Here is a 6,099-nt window from a genome sequence, read left to right as displayed (position 1 = left end):
CTATTAATTAATTGAACCTTAATCGTATCTAATTGCTGCTTGGTAGACTTTGATGCTTAAGCTTAGGTGGATAAACAATACCCTTGATCGTCTTAACTATTCATGAAAAAAATAGAGCAACAAAAGTTTTAATTCTGTTAATTTTGAGGTTTAAGTCAATTTGGGGTGGTCTGGTCCGGTAAAAGCTGAAAATAAGCGGGTCTTAATTGTGTAAACACTGAGTAATATTATTGTCGGATCTTATATGTCCCGGTAAAGATTAAGGCATGGGTTTAAGTGGATAACAATATCGGCGATCGCGGTGTTTGCGTTCTTCTAAGCTTTAAAAAATTAACATATATGTTTTTAAGACTGTATTTTCCGATTCTGATCCAACTGCATTAGACTTTTTTAGGGACGAAAAAGACTTAAGTGTGGGGATGTTTGATGTGTTTTAAAACACACTTACTTTCCTTATCGTTTTATCATGTATTAATTGCTTTTTAGTTTAATTATTAAGAGTTATAGCTTGTTTTTGCTTGATTTTACAAAGATGGGTGATTACTTGTAGGTTTTGAGTTTTAAGGAAGAAAAAGTGTCAAATTTGAAGACTCCAGGGGCTTATTTGATCAACTTTGAATACTACAAGTCAAGGCCCGACCCAAGCCCATAAGTTAGAAGCCTTACATGCATATTATATGAAGAAAAAAAAAGAGACCCTAACTTCTGCCATCAATTCCGATCGGATTCAGCAAGGGAAGAAAGAAAGAAATTAGTGGCGGCTAGGTGGTGGCTAGTAGAAGAAGAAGAAGCTTAAGGAAGACTTGGTACAACAGCTAGGGACATTCATTAACCATAAACGCAGCTCTATTCTTAAGTAATCACTCAGAAACTTTGTGTTCTTGTTCAAGATTGTTAACTAGTTGATTTGATCTTTTACTTTGGACTGTTTTGCAAGTAACTTGAAGATTGACTTGTGTTTGATTATTATTGAATCTTGAATGAGTTTACTTATGTTTATATTGATGTTTATGATGTTTAACTTGAATATATGCTGCTGTCCAAAACTAATGCTAGGCTAAAGTAGTTAGTTTTACCTAGGTTAGATGAATATTGTTAGGTTTTAATGAGTATATTGGATTGTTGATGATCATGACTTGAATTGTTAATGAAAAGTTTAGTTTAACATTGAATTAGGTTGTGTTTATTGGCTGTGTTTTGATTAATTATACTCAATTACCTCTTGCTTCGATTGATTGTGTCACACCCCGACTTAGGGCCTAGGCGTGTGACCACAAGTTGGTACCTGTTTTGTAAATATATCAGAGTATTAGGTTGATTTTAGCGGACGACTTTAGGTTTGAATAGAATATTAATTTACATTAAAAATTTACTCGGGAATTAAACTCCTGAGTATTAGTTTACAAAATAGACGTTCATATTACAAGGATTATTAGTTATAAAAAACGGAGCCATCAGGTATGCGCTTCTATCTTCATTAAGACTCCAATCATGTTAATGCTACTTATGCTTAGTTACCTACAATGGGTTGGAAAAATACGTCAGCTATATGCTGGTGAACACGTATGACTCAATAAAACATTTGAATGACAATATAATACAAATATAGTTTTCTCTACAAGCTCAGCAGAAGCATTTCCTCTTCTGGTGTATGTATCACTGCCCTACACACACAATTGTTCCCGAGCCACGTAGCCCTTACTAGGAGACTTGTTATGACCATTAGCTCGCGGCCACGTAGCCTTAGAATGATTAGGCTGAACGGTTATGTTTGGATCCAGACACATGTGTATTCGGTCTGAGTTGATTTTATTTTCTACTTTGTATTATAAAGTTTTAGAGATTACTTGATTTCATATAACCATTTGATTGACTCGTTAAGACCAACACCCGTTCGTCTTATTGAGTATAAATATGTTTTGACTGATTAAAAGGTTAACGTATTCACGTTATAAAAGGTTTGAACGTATTCACCTGTACCGTTGGTGTTGAAAACCTCGACTGATTGATTGATTGTGAATGATATTTAACCTATACATTAATAGGTTCGTATGAATGTTTTGAATGATGTTAAGCTATGATTGTAAGCTTAACCTTGAAATCTTTTATCTTTGATTGTGAATGAAAACACTTGTTTTATGTGACGTTTGATATAGCATGCTTTGGCCTAATAGGTTCTATCATGTTGGTAAGTTTCTCCAGGTAAGTAAACGGGTTCCTCGGTTGATTGGGATGTATACGAATTACTTTTCCTTAGGCAAGAAACTTACTACTAGTGATATCCCCCTTCCAGTTACTACATGTCCGTCAAAATATATCTTTCGTTTAACATTACTTCATCATGAAGTATCGTTTATGAAAACATGATTGTGAATATTTTTGTAAAATACGATCAAGGTTAAAGGCCATAGCCTCGATTGATAGTCTAAGCTATAATTCAAATAACTTAAACATAACTCCTACCTTAGATCGGATACTTAGAATGATAATAAGAAAAAGGAAAGATCTTGATCTACACAATTATACGATTGCTAGTATGTTTATAGTTTCGTTCCTTGCATGAACTACGAGAAAACAGCACGTCGGCTTGCGACGGAAACGGGGCACGCCTTACGAGGTTAAGTGTGTGTAAATGGAGGTGTTTTTGGGATGAATGGAGCTCATGCCCGTCACCCCCTTTTATAGGCGGTTTTAGGACCCCGTCGCGGTACGCGATGGGTTCTTTGGGACCGGTCGTGTACCGCGGCGCCGCAATTTTACGCCGCCTTATGCGGTGGTGACACATGGCCTGTCATATCCTACCATGTGTTAACACGTTGTTGGACACGTGTCCGGTGACTCACCAAGCCCATCGCGCTACGCGATGGGTTAAGACTCACCCCGTCGCGTATCGCGATGAGTTCATATTTTCAAAATTTGCATTTTTAGTCCCTATACTTTCTAAGTTATTTAGGCTTAAATTTATAGGGTGAAAGACGTGGTGTTACATCCTCCCCACATTTTGAATAATCTCGTTCTCGAGATTTATTGGAATAGATAGGGATACTTTTTCTTCATTTCTGACTCGAGTTCCCACGTATACTCAGGTCCTCGTCTTGAATCCCATTTGACTTTCACGAGATTGAGTCGTTTGTGCTTGAGAAACTTGATCATGCTATCTTCTATTTGAATTGGGTTTTCTAAAAACTTAAGCTTCTCGATGATCTTGACATCTTTTAATGGCATTGCAAGGGTATCGTCGGCTAAACACTTGCGTAGATTGGATATGTGAAACACGTCGTGGATACCTTTCATTTCATCGGGTAACTCTAATCAGTAAGAAACTGGTCCGATTCTATCAAGTATCTTAAATGGTCCAACGAATCTTGGACTTAATTTTCCTTTCTTCCCGAATCTTACTACACCTTTCCAAGGCGATACTTTCAATAAGACTATATCGCTTTCTTTAAACTCTAATGGCTTGCGACGAACGCCCGCATAGCTATTTTGTCTATCTCTTGCTGCATTTAATCGTTCTCGTATTTGTATAACTTGATCGGTGGTTCTTTGAACAATTTCAGGTCTTGACAACTGACTATCACCTATTTCTGACCAACATACAGGTTTTCTACACTTACGTCCATACAATGCTTCGAATGGTGCTGCTTGGATACTCGTATGATAACTGTTATTGTACGAGAATTCCATCAGCGCAAGATGAGTGTCCCAACTTCCTCCTAAGTCGATAACACAGGAACGCTACATATCTTCCAAGGTTTGAATTGTACGTTCACTTTGGCCATCAGTTTGGGGATGATATGCGGTACTTAAGTTTAGTCGAGTCCCCATAGCTTTTTGAAAACTGGACCAAAAATTTGAAGTGAAACGACTATCTCTATTAGAAATGATGGATAGCGGCACACCATGTAATGATACTACATTCTCGACATATAAATGTGCTAACTTATCCATACTAAACGTTTCTTGAATTGGAATGAAATGGGAAGACTTTGTAAGTCTATCAACAATAACCCAGATCGCATCATTTTGACGAGAAGTCTTAGGTAACTTCATGATGAAATCCATAGTTATCATATCCCATTTCCATATCGGGATTTCCGGTTGTTGTAGTAATCCTAACGGCTTTTGATGTTCAACTTTCACTTTGGAACACGTTAGGCATTTAGCTACATACAAAGCAATATCCTTATTCATACCGATCCACCAGTAATCATCTTTTAGATTGTGATACATCTTGTCACTTCCCGGATGCATCATATACTTTGACTTGTATGCTTCTTCTAAAATCTTATCTCTTAGATTTCCGACCATTGGTACCCAAATCCTAGTACCGAGTCTAAGTATTTCATCATTACCTTTGACTTATTGGTCGATTGTACCATTCTCTTTTTCAGCTTTAATGTTTCCTTCTTCCAGTGCCAACTTCTGAGCTTCTTTGATCTGACTAGCTAAATCAACTTTAAGTTCTAATCTGAGAGCTCGAACTCTCTTTAGTTTCTCATGTTCTTTTCTACTTAAGGCGTCAGCCACAACATTCGCCTTTCCTTTATGATATATGATCTCACAGTCATAATCATTAAGTGTTTCCATCCAACGCCTTTGCCTCATATTCAATTCCTTTTGATCGAATATATGCTTCAGACTTTTGTGATCAGTATATACAACGAACTTAACACCATACAAGTAATTTCGCCATAATTTCAACGCGAAAATTATAGCACCCAATTCAAGGTCGTGTGTGGTGTAATTCTTTTCATGAACTTTTAACTGCCTCGAAGCATAAGCTATCACTTTCTTCCCTTGAATCAAAACACATCCCATTCCTGTGTGCGAAGCATCACAGTAAATGGTAAAGTTTTCCAATCCTTCTGGTAAGGCCAAGATAGGTGCATTGGTTAACTTTTGTTTGAGTGTTTCAAATTCTTCTTCTTGTTTCGGTCCCCATTCAAACTTAATTGATTTTCTTGTGAGTGATGTTAATGGAACGGCTATACGGGAGAAGTCTTGAATGAATCTTCTGTAATATCCGGCTAAGCCAAGAAAACTTCGGACTTGAGTCGGTGTTTTCGGTTTCTCCCATTTAGTTATTTCTTCAATGTTTGCTGGGTCTACTTGAATACCCTTCTCATTTATAACATGACCAAGAAATTGAACTTCGGACAACCAAAATTCACATTTTGAGAATTTGGTGTATAATTTCTCGTTCCTTAGGGTTTCAAGTATAATCTTAAGATGAACTTGATGATCGTCTTTGGATTTTGAATAAACAAGAATGTCATCGATGAAGACAATAACAAACTTGTCCAAATATGGCTTGCAAATCCGATTCATCATGTCCATAAAAGCTGCCGGAGCATTAGTGAGTCCAAAGGGCATAATGGTAAACTCATAATGTCCGTATCGGGTTCTAAATGCTGTTTTAGGGATATTTTCTTCTTGCACCTTCAATTGATGGTAACCCGATCTTAGGTCAATCTTGGAAAAACAACTTGCTCCTTGAAGCTGATCGAACAAGTCGTCGATTCTTGGTAATGGATACTTGTTCTTGATCGTGACTTTGTTCAGTTCTTGGTAATCTATACACATCCTCTTCGATCCGTCCTTCTTCTTTACGAACAAAATTGGGGCTCCCCACGGTGAGGAACTCGGTTGTATAAATCCTTTCTCCAAAAGTTCATCTAACTGTTTCTTTTGTTCTTTCGTTTCCTTTGGTGCTAGACGATAAGGTGATTTGGCAATTGGTGATGTTCCTGGAATGAGGTCGATCTTAAATTATACTTCTCTATCAGGCGGGGCTCTTGGTAGCTCATCAGGAACTACATCTTGAAATTCGAACACGATTAGTACTTCCTCCATCTTCTTTGGTTCAGGTTCCTTGCTTACATAGGCCATGAATGCGAGGCATCCCTTACCTATGCATTGACTTGCTTTAATCTTGGAAATGATTCCGACTTTTCCTCCTTCTTTATCTCGGTTATACGAATGGTTTTGTTATTGGGTGTTTGAATGTCGATGGCTCTATCGTTACATAGGATACGAGCTTGATTAAACGATAACCAGTCCATACCTAAAACTACATCAAAACCTGCTAATGCCATA

The sequence above is a fragment of the Bidens hawaiensis genome, unplaced genomic scaffold (assembly GCF_021521415.1).
Source record: "Bidens hawaiensis isolate Kalapana, Puna unplaced genomic scaffold, B.hawaiensis_p1.1 tig00029671_1, whole genome shotgun sequence".
Taxonomy (NCBI): domain Eukaryota; kingdom Viridiplantae; phylum Streptophyta; class Magnoliopsida; order Asterales; family Asteraceae; genus Bidens; species Bidens hawaiensis.
The sequence above is the reverse complement of the archived record's forward strand: the minus strand, read 5'-3'. Positions refer to the sequence as shown.